Genomic DNA, 20,830 nt, shown 5'->3' with positions numbered 1-20,830 from the left:
TAGGCATGGGCGTAATGCCGTTGTTATTAGCGGATCTCTGCGGTTATGCACCTTGACCGATGACAGATGAAACGAAAGTAAAATAAAAAGACGGGTACAGAGACAAATAGAGGTTCTGTCGCCAGAAGGAGTCCACTTCTATCAAACACATTTGAGAAAGAAACTTCTAAGAATACAGCACTGTAGGGTAGTGAGTCTTGGATTGTGAGAAAACAGAAAAGAAGACAGACAAAACATTTGAGATTGGTCTTTCAGCATGTTGAAAGTTAAGTGGACTGATAAGAAGTCAAGAGTTTTACGGGGAACAGGCAAGGTTCAAATGGTTCAAATGGCTCTGAGCACTAAGGGACTCAACTGCTGAGGTCATTAGTCCCCTAGAACTTAGAACTAGTTAAACCTAACTAACCTAAGGACATCACAAACATCCATGCCCGAGGCAGGATTCGAAGCTGCGACCGTAGCGGTCTTGCGGTTCCAGACTGCAGCGCCTTTAACCGCACGGCCACTTCGGCCGGCTGAACAGGCAAGGAAATTACAATGTGCGAAGAAGGGGCAGTGGTACTCGAGACAGAACCGTAGAAAACGAAACATTAAGGAAAAGTCAGAGAAGATCGCTATACAAAAATAATGGAGAATTTGGATCTATGTGCTACTCTGACAAGGCAATGCATTGCAGTACGAATACCTAAAATCGAATGAAAAATTTTTTTAAATTCAGAGATGTGTCTCTTCTATCACGAATCAAGGTCATTTATGTATAAAACTGTGCATATGCGTACAGTCGATGTCTGAGGGTTAAAAGTCCAAAGTTTACAGAAGCAGACGTCCGTGGAGAACAACATTGTTTAACAGTTATAATCAGCACACTTACTGGAGCTATAAATGAGGTATTATTCGGCGAAACTTTAGCCCTGACTTGACTCAAAATGTTCTGTCTGTTCAAATGTACCCGTACTAGTGAGGCGGACAACCGTATGAAAATAGTCGATTGAGTCAGTGGCAGTTTTACGCATCAGTCTGAGTATTGTTAATTCGTTTCTTTCGAGTGATTCCAGACTGTGGGAGCAACCAAATCAAAAGAGTCTATACAGTCACCTAATCCTCGCAGCAGTCAGTTCTGAGCGGACACATTCCATTATTATTGCACTGCTATATCTCTTGTTGACTGCAATATCACCTGTCGTCGCTGATGTCGGCGTTCGGATATCTGCTTTTCATTGAGTGCTAATAAGTAGTCTTTAGCTCAGCTGATCGTCCATGTTAGTGAATAGGCGTTAACTTAACAGTGAAATTTGTGTCTGGTTCAAAATACCGAAACGCTCAGTGGAGTTTGAATGAAAGAAATCGTATATCTGGTTAAAAAGTAACCCGTAAGATAAGGTCAATATTATATACTGTATCGGTAATGATGATTCAAATTCTGAAACTACCAGAAAACCCCCGATTCATCAAAGAATATATGAAACAGCTTCAAACGTCTAGTAACTTTACAAAGGAATTAATTGGTTAAGTATTTGCCATTTAAGCTTGTAAATGACGAAAAGGTTAGGTAAGGTTTGAAATGATCAAAATTGCGTGGTGCTCTCGTTATGAAACATGGGATGTGTAATTTGCACTCCATGTTAATCAAAAGCTAGCTTTTAACGCATCCCAATGTTTATGACGTCATAGCTCCTGAACCATGTGTCGTAAAATAATATAATTTTGCATTTACTTTCAGTGGTGTATGTGGATACTTTCTCTGAACTGTGCTGTGAATAGAGTCAGTAGTAAATGCCAGATCCTGAAGTTTCACTTCAGCGAAAATGTAGTAAGCGATATTTTTTTTTCCTTTCATTTTGTGTGTGTGTGTGTGGGGGGGGGGGGGCAGGGGAGGGGGGGGGGGTAGGGTGTCAGTGGGAATAGCTTTCGGAACGGTTTGAAATTATGTGTAACCTTTGTTGAAAATCGCTAGGTGCTCTCATTCTCAAATACTGTTTATATGAAGGCCGTGTATTTCCACACCGTCAATTAAGCTGTCTCTAGACAAACACTCGCTTGCTAACCTTTGACGGAAGATTATATCTCTTGATGAGTAGATTTTGACAGCATTTTCAGTTTTTAAATTCGGTCAGTAACTACACGAAATATTGAAAATCGAATTTTCGTTGCCCTCACGCTGCACTGGTACGGGGTTCTGGGATAGCGTTTTAGTAATACTGATGTTACATAATTAAATAAATTCAAAATAAATTAGCGAATTGTGACAATTATTCGTCGTGAGAAAAGCATTCCCAAAAATGACGGTGTATACTTAAAAAGTAATTCGTTAAGCCACCAAACAAATAAAAAAGTTTTGTCTTATATCTTTCTGTACACGTTACCTCAGCATTTACTGAAGATGAGTATAATTGATGGGTACAAGCTAGTGGGAGGAAACAGACAATAATTCAAAAAATTTAAATAAAAAGTAATTGTTCATTTATTTAAATCTAAATTTATAATGTAACACCTGTTATTAACCTTTACATACTTACAAAAAACCCGTATTTAACACCAGCAGCATGAAAAATTCGTATTTAAATAAATAAACACAGATATTTTAAAATACTTCAGTTCTAAAAATATACTTTTTATTCAACTCTTTTTGAAATAAGATCCGTTATTTGCCTCTAATAAAGCTGGCAAACACAAAAAAAAAAAAAAATGGCTCTGAACACTATGGGACTTAACATCTATGGTCATCAGTCCCCTAGAACTTAGAACTACTTAAACATAACTAACATAAGGACGTCACACAACACCCAGTCATCACGAGGCAGAGATGGCAGACACAGTAATGGTATAACGGAAAAGTCTGAAAAGAATATGTAAGTTAAATCACTCAAAACCGGACAGTGAGTGAAAACATTTAAGCAACTGACGTAATTGTCAGACTTGTTCAGTCGGATATCTCACATTGCTTGAAACCCATCAAACTCGGATGGTGTGTCGAAAACATTCATGTGGCTGACATGGCCTTTGTTTCTTTCGACTGAACAAATCGGCTGGACGAAAAAAGAATTGACTAACCAGTCGGGTGTTAAAACCAGTACTTCCTTCTATCACTAACCCAGACACGACTACTTAATCCAGAATTGGCCATTAGGTGTCATGAAAGGCGGACCTGCAGCATAAAAAGAGGTTGGAGTATTGTGTAGTCAGTTAAGAAACAGTGACAGCGGAATGGGTAGGTCAGAAAAGCCAAGTGACTTGAGAGGTCGACTAGTCATTGGATGTTACCTGAGTAACAGATCCATCTGAGACTATTCTAAAGTTGCCCAAGTCGACTGTTGGTGCTGTGACTGTGAAACAGAGCTAAACCAAGACCACTCATATGCTGACGGATAAGGACCGTCGAACGTTGTGGAGGGTGGTCTTTTAAAAATCGCATAAAATCAGCGAAAGTGACTGTTCGTGAGTTCCAAAGAGCTACCAGTACAGCACTTCGTAGGAAGTTAACAAAATCACAGTGACCGCACATTTCTGTAGACAACACTAAGCGACGTTGAGATGAAGTGAAGAGAGAGGCCATAGGACGGTGGGTGACTGTAAAGCAGTGATTTTGATTGATAAATCACGCTGTACCCACTGGCAATATAATGGATGGGTTTGCGTTTAGTGAATGTCTGGATAACGTTACCTTGCATCACTTGTAATGTCCGCAGCTCGTGGTCTAGTGCCTAGCGTTGCTGCCTCTGAATCATGAGGTCCCGGGTTCGATTGCCGGACGGGTTGGGGATTTTCTGTGCCCGGGGACTGGGTGTTTATGTTGTCCTCATCATTTCATCATCATCATCATTCCTGACAGTGGCTATATTGGACTGTGTCAAAATTGGGCTGTGAAGAAATTGGGACTCTGTACGGGCGCTGACGACCACCCAGTTGAGCGCGCCACAGACCAAACGTCATAAAAATCACTTGTCATGACAACAGTGACTTACAGAGGAGGTGGTGTTACGATATGTGTGGTATTTTTCGTGGTTAGGATGTGGTCCCCTAACTGAACATAAGAAAGCGCTGAAAGGGGGAAGGAAATTAGTAGGTTTTAGAGAATTGTGTACTACATGGACCTGCAGAATGGGAACAGTTCGGTGAGGCTTCAAATGGTTCAAATGACTATAAGCACTATGGGACAACATCTGAGGTCATCAGTCCCCTAGACTTAGAACTACTTAAACCTAACCAACCTAAGGACATCACATGCATCCATGCCCGAGGCAGGATTCGAACCTGCGACCGCAGCAGCAGCGCGGCTCCGTACTGAAGTTCCTAGAGCCGCTCGGCCACAGCGGCCGGCTCGGTGAGACTAATTACATCAGCATGACAACTAACACTGTTATAAAGCTGCATCTTTGAGGCAATAACATTCGTGAAGCAGGCTGGTCTACCCAATCCTGAACCCAATAGAACACCATTGGATTAAGATAGGATTGCAGCGTCCAACAACACCCCGTTCTCTGATTGCGGATGTTGAGGAAGAATGAGATTCATTCCTCCACAGATATTCAGACGTCTCGTTCAGAGTGTCCACAGCAGAGTTCAAGTCGTCATGAAGGCGAAGGACCAACATATTAACGCCCACTAATACGTTGTCATGGTATTTTTAACCAGGTAATATACGTCTACTAATCGCGCAGCCCAAGAAAGCACTTTATGCGTTGGTTGATGCGATTAGCAGAAATGACTGAAGTAGCAAGGCAGTGAACGACTTTGGACCGACATTCATTTGTTTCATGTCATTACCAGCGTTAGTGCAGAATACGAAGTTGTGTATATAATAACTGTTGTTACCATGTTCCGTTATCCTCTCTGTGCCTTTTGTTTAGTGCATTGTAAAACTAGACGTACCACGTATGCGTTCGTATACAAAAGTTTCAATTCAGTGCTGTCGGCTAGTGGAGACAGGCCAGGTCTGCAGAAATCGAAAGCTGTCAGTGCCGGTAGTGTACCTTCGATTTGTATCGATTCAGTTCGGCTCCATTAACCACTGCGCCGAGTGTATTCAGACTGTGCGCAAATAACACAGAGAAATATTTCCCTAAATAGGGGTAGCTGTGTTGTCATACATTCTGCACTTAGCGAAATGCAGGAGCGGACCTTCATAAAGTGATGAAAACACAGTAGGCTGGAGCAGTGTTGGCACGCACATTTCACAAGGAAAAGATGTGAACAGCGGACTTGCTTTATTCGCACCGCAGTAACAAAAATATCAAAAACCAAAAAGTTTTAATCACTTTGGTGAAATTGCACATTTCATTTACAATGATAAGAGAAGAATGCATGAAAAGACAACAGTAGACCAATCTGATGATGCCTCAAACAAGGCGAAACGCGTTGTTCCTAAAATATTAAATAATAAGGTCTGTATTGCTGCTAACGCTGTTTATCTCTTCAAAATATTTACCTCTGGTTGCTGTACAGTATCGGAAAAAGTTTAACGCACAGCAGCTTCTGTTTTGGGAAATATGACTCCGCCAGTAACTTTCATGACTCTGCAATCGCTGCCGTTTCAAACAAATGTTTAAATCTTTGCGACTATTTTGAACCTTCTGGTTATAACTGTCCTTTACACAGTAATGTTGTTCAGCGACTTGTGCCTCTGTAGTCTTTAATATATTATTATTGGCCTTCAGTGTACTACGTAAAGTCCGCTTATTCTAAAATAGGTATCGACAAGCCATTATTATTAAAATGTGTGTTTGTTTGCTTACACGCCCACACGTACACGTACACACAAACAAACACACACACACACACACACACACACACACACACACACACACACACACACACACACACACACACACACGATATTGCAGTGCCTATGTTATTCTTATTACGATGCAAAGTTCCTTTGAACATGCATACAAGTCCAAAGAAACTTTACGTCGTAATCAGAATACACAAGCACTGCAATATCGTATTAATCCGCCGATACCGGGCACGCGACTTTCAAGTAAAACATCTACGGGAGTATACATAATGGATGTACGCGTACATGTCGTAAACGCATGGTTGACGACATATGGAAGTTTGGATCTAACCGTGAGTCGAACGCGGATAGCGAAATGAAGGCGACCTCTCGCGATGAGCGGGAAATCCAGGTTCGAGCCTCGATACGCCACGAAGTGTTACTGTCGTCATTTCATCCTACAGCTGGTGGCTGTCCATATTTTAAATTGCGAATACACTGAATGCCCACACAAACACGTTGCAGAACATACCATTCAGTATGATCAATTCACTTCTATACAGTCCACTGTCTGTGATATGTTGGTCTTAGACGCGGATATCTGCGACAACAGTAAAGCAGTACACCCCTGCGAAATGTGGAACTGGCCTACAGTCGTCACTAGAGGCAGACCCGCCAGTAAAATGGAGGTGGGGAGTATTGTGTTGTCAGTAGAAAGTAACTGCAGAAAGTCTCGATCAGGAGAGCTCAGCGACTTCGAACGTGGACAAGTTATTGGATACTTGAATAACAAATCTAGATGCGACTTTTCAACTCTTCTAAAGCTACAAACAGTCCTGCCGGAGGAACATCCGCAACTAAGTACGCGTCCTGTAAGAGTCCACCGCGGCACTCTGGATCATAGCACGAACTAATAACACTTGAAGATGGGCGCATAAGAGCCCGAAACCAGTCGTGTTCTAAATAAAAGAACCTTACAACTATAGCTGTATCTTCAACCTCTGCCTAAGTAGACTGTTGATGATGTGATTGTGAAGTGGGAACTCGATGGAACAACCACGGCGAAACCGAAACCAGGCAGACCTCATGTACTGAGGACAGGGATAGTCGAGCATTGCGGAGGGTAGAAATAAAGAAATATGATAAAATCAGCGAAACGAAACTTTCCTGAGCACCAGTATTCTAGCTAGGACAATGACTGTGCATACTGTGTTGAAAAGAGTGGGTACTATGGTCTAGCAGTTCCTTGTGAGTTGGTTGATTGACTGATTTGGGAGAATGGACCAAACAGTCATCGGTCCCATCGGATTAGGGGAGGAAGTCGGCCGTACTCTTCCGAAAGAACCATCCCGACATTTGCCTTCAGCGATTTAGGGAAATTACGGAAGACCTACAACTGGATGACCGAAGGCGGGTCTGAACCGCCGACCTACCGAATGCGAGTCCAGTGTGCTAACCACTGGGCCACTCGCTCGGTCCCCAATAACTCAAATGTCTGTAGTCAATGGTAAGCGATGTCTGAGGTGATGTAGAGAGCACCGCCTCCATAGAGGCTGACTGAAACGAGTGATTTGGTGTGATGAATCACGCTATACCCTGTGACAATCCAATGGATGGGTTTGGGTTTCGCGAACGCCATGAGAACTTTACCTGCAACCGTGTCTGATGGCAACAGTGAATACGGAGGAGGTTGTGTAATGGTATTGGGATGCTTCTTCTCGTCAGGGTGTCGTGCCCGTATTGCGCTTAAGGAAACGGTAGATGCTGAAGGAAATGAACGCTTTTACAGCACTGTGTAGTGCGTACAGTACTCGAACAATTCGGAGAACATGATCGTTTGTATCGGACAGACCATGCACCCTGTCATAAAGCAACATCTTTGAGGCAATTATTTTTGATATAACTACACTGATCTGACGAAAGTCACGGGATACTGATACGCATATACAAAGAAGGCGATAGTATCGCGTACACGAAGTATAAAATGGCAGTACTTTAGCAGAGCTGTCATTTGTACTAACGTGATCCAAGTGGGGTTTCCGTTTGTGATTACGCCCGTACGATGGGAATTAACAGACTTTGAACGCGGGATGGTAGTTGTAGCTACGCGCATTGGACATTCCATTTTGTAAATCGTTACGGAATTAAATTTCCGGCAGCCACAGTGTCAAGCGTGTGCCACAATATCAAATTTCAGGCGTTACCTCTCACCGCGGACATTAGTGGCCGACGGCCTTCACTTAACGACCGAGAGACAGCCAAGAGTCAAGCAACACTATCCGCAGAATGCAATGTGGGACGTACGACGAACGTGTTTGTTAGGACAATTCAATGAAATTTGGCGTTAATGGGCTATGGCAGCTGACGACCGATGCGAGTGCATTTGCCAACAGCACGACTTCGCCTGCAGGGCCTCACCTGGGCTCGTGGCCATATCCTTTGGACCCTAGACGACTGCAAAACAGTGGCCTCGACACATTAGTTCGAATTCCAGTGGGTAAGAGTCGATGATAGGGTTCGAGTGTGGCGTAGAAAGTCCCCCCCCCCTCCCCAAAGCAATACACCCAAGTTGTTCAAAAATGGTTCAAATGGCTCTGAGCACTATGGGACTTAACTTCTAAGGTCATCAGTCCCCTAGAACTTAGAACTACTTAAACCTAACTAACCTAAGGACATCACACACATCCATGCCCGAGGCAGGATTCGAACCTGCGACCGTAGCGGTCGCGCGGTTCCAGACTGTAGCGCCTAGAACCGCTCGGCCACTCCGGCCGTCACCCAAGTTGTCGACACAGTACTGTGCAAGCAGGTGGTGGCTTCATAACGGTGTGGGCTATATTTACATGGAAAGCAGGGGGTCTCCTGTTCCAACTGAACCGATTATTGAATGTAAATGGTGATGTTCGTCTACTTGGAGACTATTTGCATGCTTCGTGGACTTCATGTTCCAAACAACGACACAATTTTTGTGAATTACAATGAGCCATGTCAGCAGGCTACAATTTTTTCGCCACTGGTTCGAAGAACATTATGGGCAATTCCAGGGGACGATTTGGCCACTCATATCGCCCGTCATATGACATATACGAAAGATCATTCCGTACACAAAACCATGCACCGGCAACACTTTGCCCATTATAGACGGCTTTAGAGGCAGCATGGCTGGATATTTCCGCAGGAGACTTCCAACGATTTGTGGAGTCTATGCCAAGTCGAGTTGCTGCACGACGCCGGGAAAAAAAAGACGTCAGACACGATATTAGGAAGTATCCCATGGTTTCTGTCATCTCAGTGTAACTTGCATAGTGTCCCGACGTGAACGCAATGGAACAAATTTGGGATGAGGTAGAAAGTCAACATCGCCCCATTCGCCAGCGTATAGGGGGACTACCATCTCTGGTTTCGTCCCTGGAGGAAGAATAGGATCCAATCATCCACAGACACTGAACACCTCACTGAAAGACTCCACAGTCTGTTTCAAACCGTCATAAAGGCGAAGGGTGGCACAGTTCATATTAATGCCCGTCAGGAGGTGTCCGGTTGCTTTTGATCAGATAACGTACAACGTGCAATGGTCCATAGTAATAATGTAAGAAAATCTCAGACGAGAAAAGGAATTGTGCACCTTCATATTTTCGTGGCGCAAATACTGATCCATAAAATTTCGGGCGTGCAGCCGCATAAATTCGTCATCTTCTTCTAATATTTCGGTTGAATACCGTCCAGACATCTTCAGGATGAGCCGAGGTGCAGTCGAAATATTAGAAGAAGAAGTCGAATTTATGCGGCTGCACGCCCGAAATTTTATTGATTAGAATAGAAATTATCTAGCCACACACATTTTGCGGGGGTGAATATTAAATAAATTAATAGCGTGATCTGTTGCAACAAATTTTTGTTGATAACAAGTAGTAAGACCTTCGAGAGTTTTACCAGGAGTTGGAATTGAGGACAAGGACAATCAGGGCAGGGAGGGATGGGGAAGGTGGGCGCTGTGTTCGAGGTTGCGAGAGACACGCCAACAGAAGAGACCTGTAGCCCCTAAGGACTGCGCGTGCACGCACGGGACAGCGGGAGGGAGTGTGGGATGAGAGGGTGGGGGGGAAGGGGAGGGTAGCAATCGATAGTGCGAGGGCGGCGCGGCTCTTCGCCTCGCGCTGGGGCTGAGGACCGGCCCTATACAGGCTCGGCCACGCTGAGCTCGCACCTGCCAGCGCGGCTGGCACTGGTGTACACGGTCGATCGCTCCACAGTCGACACTCGACACGCCCGACCGCGAATGCCGCTTCCAGCACCTGCGACCGGCAGCCACCAGGCTGTTGCTAAGCCGCACAGCGGCGTGAGTATAGGCGTCCCCAAGGGACCGGGAACGGGGGGAGGGGGTCAAGAGGGAGCTTGCCTTCTCCTGAAATCTGGGGCTGTATCTTCGACCGTAGGTACTAGTAGACTGGCCTTGCTGTGCAGAAGCTATAGGGCTGGTGTGGCTCCAACATAAACCACGTGACTTGGCAAAACGTGGCGGGAATTCAAACCAGCGGTCTGACATCCTATGTTTGTATCGTATTTTACCCACATTTCTCAGTTGACTGCCAAACGCTTCCAACAACAATTACTTTTTTATTTGCGAAAAATTATGTCAGAACTACATTTGACCTGGATTTGTTCACAGTACCATTTATAAAATCTAACAAATACATCGAACGCCCCTCTGGTGGACAGTGGGGCGAAATTACTATAAACTATCAATTAAAGTAAAATGTCGTTAGAATTCTTTTAAACAGTAAGAGTGGGCTCGTGTCAAAACTTTAAACATTGGATTCGCCGCTTTTTGTGCTCTAGTCACTTATAAAAGAATATGGGATATGGGAATTATTTCAACTATAGGTGCCAAAATTAGGAGCAGGTCCATTTTAGAGTATCATTTTTAGGTGCACTTCAAAGGTTCAGTTCCTACTATTTTTAGAAAAGTTTAAACTATCAGTTTAAAAAAATGATATTTTGGATGAAAGGTGAGACTTTGAAGTTTCAGAAAATAATTTTGGAGCCTACATTTATTTAATAGTATTAGAAGGTAGAAAAAAATTCTCTTCATGTGTCGACTATAGGTGCTCTTATCTTCTTATAATTTCACTTGTATATACAAAAAGGCGCGTATGTGCAGATGGCTTAAAGTTTTTCCGTTTCAGGGCCTGTATCCAAAGCTGCCTTCGGTTTTCATCCTTAGGGAACCTATGAGTAGGAACGAGAAACATCTATACTTACTTCTGTAACCGAATTATCACATATACTTTCCAAAATGTAATATGAGTCTGACTTTACAGGCATCACTTTCAACACTTTAATTTACGTGATACTCTATTTCAAGTATAAACAACATATAAAAGTCACGTCAGCAGATTTCAATAAACGCATCTGCACTGTCATAAGAACACTTACACGTGAAATGTAATGCCATTTCCCCCGACAAAACACTGAGTACAACCATAAGCGCAACACGAAACAACCATGTTTTGCCAACATTCACGTGACTTCAGCCCAGAGATGTTGGAGCCACGAAAACGACGTCAGGGCCAGTCTATTATATTTATGGTCGAAGGGCTGTATACCTTTTTATTCTCGTTGGTAAGCTGCGCCCACGCAACCCTTGTGTGGCCAACTGCGCAGCTGCTTGACAGTAATATGTGACGGTACGTCACATAAATGGACATTTGGAGAAAGGGAAAGGAAGTTTTTGTTATGAGACGTGTGAAATGTAAATTATTTCAAGACTGTGCACGTGTGTGCGATGAATAACAAATAGTAAAGAACTTAAGTTATTATCATCAAAACACAAACATCGATGTAATTAACAAAACACAGTTTTTTTGGTATAATCTCTGTGTAACATAAGACATGAAGATCAGAGACAATGCTTTGATTGAACTATCTCTCCTGTTTTGTTTCTTCTAGCGGGAGGCCGCCATTGTAGTGCTGTCTGATAATTAACATATCTGTATTTTTGAAAAATACAATAGAAATTATTAGAAAGTGTGTATGATTGACTTAGTTGTCACCTCTCATGATCGCAACCATTAATTATAATTAACAAAGTTTTTTTACAGGACTTCGTAATGCAGGGAGCTCATTTCCCATAGCAAGATTTAGTCGGCCATTACGCTGACTGTATTATATAATTAAAATTTCAAACCATAATATTACATGTAAATGCGAGAGACTTCTCAATTCTGATCTTTCATTAATTTCTAAGTTAAATTTAATTTCAGTTACCAAAATTCACAGCACTGAATGAGTTCAGTATGTTTCATTTTGGCCGCCTAACGGCAGACGAGATTCTCTCCAGTTTTGCCTTGCAAATCATGAACAAGATATATTGAAAAGCATTACATTCCGCAATATCTCAGTTAATCTTTGTGTAATTTGGTACATAAATAACCAGTAGCCACTGAGACCCATATTAATAATTACAGTTTGTGTAAGAATACGCATATTTTCTTTTCACGCAAACAATTTATTAGAAGGCGGTGAGTTGCGCGTTGTGTTTAAAAAATATTATATCGTACGTACTTAGGGGCAGCCGATGTCCGTACGAATGTTATTGCGGTATAAGTTAATTAAAAGTCTCATGCTAGCCCACAATATTTAAAGCCACCCCAACCAAAAACATAAAATATATAATTATAAAAACAAAAAATATACACTTATACCGTGATAAATAGTGGCTCCGGTCACGAATGCTGACAACGGCCGGGAGAGCGAGGTGCTGACCATATTCCCTTACAAACTCACATCCAGTGATGCCTATAGACTGAGGATGAGACGGTGGTCGGTCGGCACAACTATGTCTTCTGAGATCTGCTCGTACAGAGTTTGAAACTTTTTTATTTACTGCAAAATTTTCACGAGTATTTAGAAATGTTTGTCTGTCACCTTACTAAACTGGAGATTTAACATTTGTGTTCGGACTCTTTCGCCGTGGCAAGCTTCAAAAACAACTTCTCGTTATGTAAATTAAAGGAGGAGGGGGTCAAAGGGAAAGGAAAGGGAAGGAACTATTGATGTCGCGTGCATCAGGGCATTATGTGGAATCAGTGGGTTTCTGTGAGGTTTCGAACGCTAGGCACATTATTTGGTTTAACTAAGGCGTTTGATTGTGTTGATCACAAAATATTGCTCCAGAAGTAGGACCATTACGGAATACGGGGAGCAGCTCACAATTGGTTTACCTCTTACTTTAGCAACAGACAGCCCTCAGATTTGTGCGATTTATCGTATACCCAAAATGTATCGGATTTCTTTTAGTACCCATGTGGATTACCTCTCACTTTTTTGTTTAGTGCCAATTGCCACTTTTCGCACCATACAGAAATTCTCTCTAGATCATTTTGTAATTGGAATTGATCGTCTTATGATTTTACTAGACGGTAAATTATTGCGTCATCTACAAACAATGTAAGGGGGCTACTCAGATTATCACCTAGATCATATACGTAAATCAGGAACAGCAGAGGGCCTATGACACTACCGTGCGTAACGCCAGATATCACCTCTGTTCTACTCGATGATTTACCCTCTATCACTACGAACTGTGACCTCTCTGAGAGGAAATCACGAATCCAGTCACACAACTGAGACGATATTCCACATGCACGCAATTTGATTAATAGTCGCTTGTGAGGAACGGTATTCTGGAAATCTAGGAATATGGAATCGATCTGAGATCCCTTGTCGACAGGACTCATTACTTCATGGGAATAAAGAGCTAGCTTTGTTGCACAAGAACTATATTTTCTGAATCCGTGTTGGTTATGTATCAATAAGTAATTTTCTTGAAGGTGATTCATAATGTTAGGGTACAGTATCTGCTCCTAAATCCTCCTGCAAATTGAGGTCAGTGATATGGATTCTGTAATTCGATAAGCCCTTGGATGGGTGACCGTCCGGTCTGCCTAGCGCTGTTGGCAAGCGGGGTGCACTCAGCCTTTGTGAGGCCAACTGAGGAGCTACTTGACTGAGAAGTAACGGTTCTGGTCCCGAAAACTGACAACGCCAAGTAGTGCAGTATGCTGACCACATGCCCCTCCGTATCCGAATCCAGTGACGCCCCTGGGCTGCGAGGTGGCCTTCCAAGGCCTGTTCGGACCGAGTTTAGTTTTTTAGCTGATGTATTTTAACTACAATGCCGGAAAAAATTAGTACGCCTATAAGGACGACATCGACTTTGATCCGATGACGGCATATGCCACCCGGGTGATAGTAGATGTGCTGATAATGGTTTCAACGTCGCCTGCCAACAGATAGCGTAGTGGCATAGCTACCGGAGCGCCTTCTGTGCCTATCCTTTAATAGGGAATGTTCGCAGCCAGAAGGTTCAGGTTGGTGCAGAATTGTGAACCAAGGAAGTAGCCATGCCATGGAGACGGGATCGTGCCTTCTACGACCAACTGAGTTCGAAAGGGGTCAAATTGTAGCCTTCCAAATAGCGGGCTGGACCTTTCGGAGATTTGCCGCTCTGGCTGAGAGTGCTGTGTCAGTTTGCAACCATGCTGGCGTCAGCTGTCTCGTGAACATTCTCACACCTGTAGGTGAGGTTACGGGTGTCCAAGCAGCACAGACGCCCGCTAGGATCGTCGTATTCTAAGGTCAGCAGTGGCTGATGGTACATTTACCACAGCAAGAGGGGTTATCAGTCCTGACATGTCATGACCAACTGTTGCGAACCGTTTACTAATAGCGGGACTACGGGTACGCACACCTCTAGTCCGTCTTCCACCCACGCCACAACATCGACGTGCACGGCTCGACTGGTTCTGTCAGAGGATCACCTGGAAGATAAAATTGATCGACTGGTTCTGTCAGAGGATCACTTGGAAGATGAAATGGATCGACTGGTTCTGTCAGAGGATCTCTTGAAAGATGAAATGGATCGACTGGTTCTGTCAGAGGATCACTTGAAAGATGAAATGGATCGACTGGTTCTGTCAGAGGATCACTTGGAAGATGAAATGGATCGACTGGTTCTGTCAGAGGATCATTTGGAAGATGAAATGGATCGACTGGTTCTGTCAGAGGATCACTTGGAAGATGAAATGGCACGACGTGGTCTTCAGCGATGAAAGCTGATACTGCCTGCATGCAAGTGATGGTCGTTCGTGTGTACGATATAGACATGCTGAGCGCTGTCTGGCAGAGAACATTCGGCGAAGACACACTAGCCCCAACCCAGGCCTTATCGTCAGGGGTGTAATAAGCTGCAAATCTCGATCACCTTAACCAGCGCGCGGTATGTGAAGAATGTTGTTAGACCCGTTCTTTTGGCGTTCATGCAACAAGGATGTGATGTGATGTTCCAGCAGGATAACGCTCACTTATACACTGCCCGTGAAACTCAATGTGCTCTCCAATGCGTGCAGCAACTTCCTTGTCCAGCACGATCTCCGGATTTGTCTCCAATGGAGCACATCTGGGACATGATGGGACGATAATTGTGCCGTTCGTTAAACAACTCTTACAGAACTACGGGAACATTTCGTGCAGCCGTGGTATAACGTATCCTTGGACAGTATTCGCCTTCTGTACGATTGAGTGGATGCTGGAGTTAGCGCATGCATTGTTGCGCGTGGAGGCTACTCCCCATGGGTGTTTCAGCATGAGTCGATATCTGGTACCTCAGAACCGCTTGCACTATTGATCTGAAAATGTAATCGCTTTATTTAGTCCATATGCACTATTGCAACTTCTTGAGTAAATTTCAAACCTCTAAAGCGTACTAATTTTTTTCGAGGCAGTGTATTTTGCTCAAGTTTTCAGTCGTGGTTTGTTTTGCGGGGACCGACAAGCTGACGTCTCCGTGATTTAGCGATCAGTGTAGTGTGACATTGTGTTCTTAATCAACCGTGGATCACACGATCTCATCTCCATTGGTTCTTTTGTAAGTGGTTTAGCAAACGGCGCGTGGTTAGTGATTACGAATGATTGTCTTGTTTGTCTTGCGTATGAGGACGAGGACGGACAGCCATTGAAGCTAGTCTGTCTCATGTTTTGCACCAGTGAGCGTACGTGTTGCCGGCGGGTTTAGGCACCACGAGTAGTGAAATCGGTTTGCTCGGTTTGCACGTTTTCCAACGTGATGTACCATTCCTAATGGGATATTTACGTTTATAATTTGTTCGAAATGTCCGAGCTTCAGTCAGTGAAGGTTTTATCCCGATGCTTGTTATCTGTTCATTGAAATATGGCTTGCGAAGTCAGACTGAAATCTTGTATTCGGCTTTTGTAATAGTGATTGCATAATTTGTGTAGTGAGTTCTGTCATGTGCAACGAAATCTGCACAAACTTAGGTGCTATGTGATATGCCTCTGGTAGTGGGAGTGTTTTTGCACTGTTTTCTCGGCTGTCACTTTGGTTGGATTTTTGCTTATGAAATGGGGACGTACTCGCTAGCTTCGGTTGTTCCATCAGCACCAGGACAGGGTTTTTTTCCCCGCAGCAGGCACCTACAAGCCGCGGTCACAGTGTAGTTTTTGAAAGGCATGTGTGTTCTTGGTCTATCACGTATTGCGTGTTCGGCAATCGGTTATAGCTCCACTGGAAATGGATCCACCGTGACGTGCGACCCGTGATTAGGTATACATGTGCCGTGTGGTTTTTGTCAATCCGACTAAGATCTGTGGCTTATAGTTTGTCTGCCAGTTGTCTTGTATTAGCTGTTGTGTTGACATCTCCTAGCTTCTGATTGAAATATGATTATTCCAAATCTCAGTGATATATGGGCAGTGCTTAATGAGAGGAAATAAGTTTAGCATGTCATACTGGAAGACAACCCGGAAGCCACGCGTGTATTTCTGTGTCAGATGTGGAGCGACAGAATTAAGACTGGAGACACCACTGTCTGTTGGATGGTTACTCTGTTATATTGTCCGACGATTTGCGGTTTGCGACAGTCGTATTTCAAAGAGTATTAAGTGAACCGTGTTGGCTCGTTCTTTGTTTTTACATCCTTGGCCTACTGGCACGATCATTTTCTGCCTAGGCACCGGATGGCACTTCGTTCGTCTGTTAGGGGTGTCTTTGGTTGTGGCAACATTTTGATCTCATCGGCAGTCGGTCGGTCAGTCAGGGGCGAGAGAGAGAGAGAGAGAGAGAGAGAGAGAGAGAGAGAGAGAGAGAGATGAGGTACTTGTGACGTACGGTGGGCTGTTCATGGAGCTTACGGGAGCACGGTTGTCTCAGCGGCCGGTTGTCGCTAGAGTTGAGTTGGTACTTGAACCTAATGTCAAAGCAGGCGGTTTACCATGGATTAAGAAGACATAGTTGTTGATGTGGGTGTTGGACTGTTGTTAATTATCTGGTCCTGTCTGTTCTGCCCTTTGGGGATAAGGTACTCGTTACTTGATTGACGCATGTGTTCCCGTGTTGAAGTTGCTACCGCTACGCCGGATTGCCTATGTTTCTCCATCACTCTGTTTGAAGAGACGAATTTACCGTTTGGTACCTCTGTTTGAAATTATTTGAGTGCCATATTTGCGTTTTTTAATTTTTTAAATTACGACTTGTTCAGTGTCTGCTTATTTGTCAGTTGCGCCTGCGATTAATTGTCATGTGTTCTACTCCGCATCGTGTGTTGGTCACCATCGAACCGAAACTGAGTCTCATTTTGCGTTGGAAGTTGTTGCTTCCCTGACTGATGTAGCGACTATAAAATTGCCTGCGGCCGTGGTAAGCAAACGCAAGCGTCCTAGTGAATCTTGGCTCATTTGAGTAATTAAGTCCCATAAGTCTGGTGAGATTTTGCCCCTTTCAGAAAATTAATATTTGTTGCTATAAATATAATTACTATTGTGGTTGTTTGAGTGTTAGCCATCAAGATTTGCCTTTTACGTATTAACTCACTTAAATTAATATGTTTGAGAGTTAGAGTACCCTGTCATTTCTTGGTTATTACATTAACTCCTTATATTTAACTGTAAGGTTAACCGGTTAATCCTTTTAGCAATTCTTCTTGTGAAGTTCTTTTTGTTACACGTCAGGCTTGGTCGGGGCGTGGGCCACGCTCACATTGAGCTTTTCGTCTTGGTCTCAGTATTTTCAAATGTTCCATGATTATTATCCATGAATTGTATGTTTGCTCGTTTTCTCTCGGCCTTCTGAGCTGTTGGTAGCGTTTGGAGGCGTTGCTGCGGGGCGTTATTTGTTACCCGCCGGTTCACAGGGCGTAGCCTGCCTGTCCTTGTCGGCTGTGTACGTGCGTGGCCTGCTGTCTTGCAACGGCATCCCTCGTAAGTTGATTTTTCTGATCCGTAGCAGTCGGGCGTTAATTTAACGAGCAGTTCCCGTTATCCTAAGCCATCTTATTAAGACCTGACTTGCCGTAATAGTTTTAATATTGATGTAATGCTCAATTTCTTAAATGGTATTTCATTATTTTTCCACGTCAGTACCTTGAATATGCCAAAGAACTTGCTCTGATTGAGCAAATATGTATTCAGAATTATGTGATTCAACTTTGGCCAGTGTTATAAAAAAATTATTTTAATTTAATCGTTTTGAACTTATTTGTGTCCTGTTTAACTGTAAATCTGAATTGAAAAGTTTCCATTTTTAATGAGTGTTTTAAAAATGCTATATATTAATGACGGTAAGACGGAGTAAGAGAATTCAGAAGAAATGTGTTCCTTGCCAGGCAGCTGAATTATAAGATTTATCTGTGCAATAAAATAATGTTGGACTCTAGTGAAGTAACAAATGACTTGTGATAATTGGCCTGCACCTTTCCGTGCCCGTTTAGTCGTTCCTTTATCCTGGGGCGTCCACTGGCATTTCATTAAGTTTTACTGAAGTTGTTTTATTAATGTATTATGGTTACGTTGTTCGTTGTTGGACGAGAGTTGCCGTGCTTAATTGTATCGCCACCTTGCGTTTATCTGTATTTGTCTTCAGTGGTCGCATTGTGATTTTAGTATCGTTTGTCTGTTGATTAGAGTGTGGCTTCACGATTTCCGTTTTGCGTTTCACTTATACACATTAATATGCATCATTTGTTTTGTCTATGTTCAAATGGCTGCCGGCCGCGGTGGCCATGCGGTTCTAGGCGCTGTAGTCCGGAACCGCGCGACTGCTACGGTCGCAGGTTCGAATCCTGCCTCGGGCATGGATGTGTGTGATGTCATTAGGTTAGTTAGGTTTAAGTAGTTCTAAGTTCTAGGGGGCTGATGACCTCAGATGTTAAGTCCCATAGTGCTCAGACCCATTTGAACCATTTTCTTTTCAAATAGCTCTGAACACTATGGGACTTAACTGCTGTGGTCATCAGTCCCCTAGAACTTAGAACTACTTGAACCTAACTAACCTAAGGACATCACACACATCCATGCCCGAGGCAGGATTCGAACCTGCGACCGTAGCGGTCGCGCGGTTCCGGACTACAGCGCTTAGGACCGAATGGCCACTCTGGCCGGCTTTTTTTATGTAATACTATGTATGACATACTATGTATGACATCCTATTATATGTTTATCTGCTGTCTTGTAACGCTTATTGTATAAACCAGAAGATTACGTTAAAGGAACGTCGAAACTGGTTGCCTAATAAAAAAATATGAAAATAACGACAGTTGAGACTGTATTAATACATTGGTTCTACTGTGTATTTGTCCGTGTTGCCTATTTTACGGACTTGCCCATATTTGTTAGCTGAGCCATATAACACACAAGGGCCAACGGACACGTGTTCGTTGTCGCCATGACCCACTTATCTTAGTGGTGGTTTTAATATTTCTTCTGTAAGGTCCTATACGAGAAGTGTTCATATTTTGCAGTGATTAATCGTCGTATGGCGACTTTTAGTATTAGTCAGGCTAGTGCCTACTTGGTTATAATGGGGTTAGCTTCCACCCTCCCCCCCGCCTTCCCCTTTAGTTTGAGTTATGGGTAGTGCCCATTAGCCTAATCATAATTTGTCTTAAACAGTCTACTGGCGTAGTTATAAGCGACACCTAGCTCGTTAAAATTAAGTAACTGTGAGCTGCGGAGTAGTGGCCGTTACTATGCCTATAACGTCTGGCAACTTTGGTACTAACTGACTACATGAAAAGATGTTATGAGGTGTGCATGTCATCTTGACCATTACAGAAGTGTTAATTCCTTCCTTTCATACATCGATATGCACATGTTTGAGAGCAAACCACGTTGACCCACGGTTTTCGGTTGTATTGTTACAACGTCTCTGCCTGAGGACCATCAGAGAGAGCATTATCATAAGACGTGTGTTGGGAAGCAGACGTGCAACTGAATGGTCAGTAAATTTTTATCTGTAATTAAGCCGCTAAATAATGAATACTGAATTCCTGGAAATGACTGAATAAGATGATGATGATGTGAGTTTTTATGGATTTTGAAAATTGTGCCTCGCTGGATTAGCCGACCGGTCTTAGGCGCTGCAGTCATGGACAGTGCGGCTGGTCCTGGCGGAGGTTCGAGTCCTCCCTCGGGCATGGGTGTCGTGTGTTTGTCCTTAGGATAATTTAGGTTAAGTAGTGTGTAAGCTTAGGGACTGATGACCTTATCAGTTAAGTCCCATAAGATTTCACTCACATTTGAACATTTTTTTGAAAATTGTGATTCAAGGCAAAACAGCAGCTTTGCTCACTTGCGCGTAGTTAGCACTGTGATGTAAAATTAATTGTTGTACCGAGGTTTGGTTGAATAGTTGCCCGCAGCTCGTGGTCGTGCGGTAGCGTTCTCGCTTCCCACGCCCGGGTTCCCGGGTTCGATTCCCGGCAGGGTCAGGGATTTTCTCTGCCTCGTGATGGCTGGGTGTTGTGTGGTGTCCTTAGGTTAGTTAGGTTTAAGTAGTTATAAGTTCTCGGGGACTGATGACCATAGATGTTAAGTCCCATAGTGCTCAGAGCCATTTTTTGGTTGAATAGTTTCTCATGGATTTCCCACAGCTACGGAAGTTAGCTCTCCTCCTCTAAAAGTACATTTTGTAAGAAAGTAGATAATTTTGTGTAAGTTAACCTTTTGTGGAAAGTAAATTTTTGAGTAATCATTCAGAATTGTTTCTAAAAGATGTCATTTTTGTATAAGGTCAGTATTATTTATGATCTTGAAAGTGAAGTT

Source organism: Schistocerca nitens, chromosome 5 (assembly GCF_023898315.1).
Source record: "Schistocerca nitens isolate TAMUIC-IGC-003100 chromosome 5, iqSchNite1.1, whole genome shotgun sequence".
Taxonomy (NCBI): Eukaryota; Metazoa; Arthropoda; class Insecta; order Orthoptera; family Acrididae; genus Schistocerca; species Schistocerca nitens.
Note: the sequence above shows the minus strand (reverse complement) of the source record.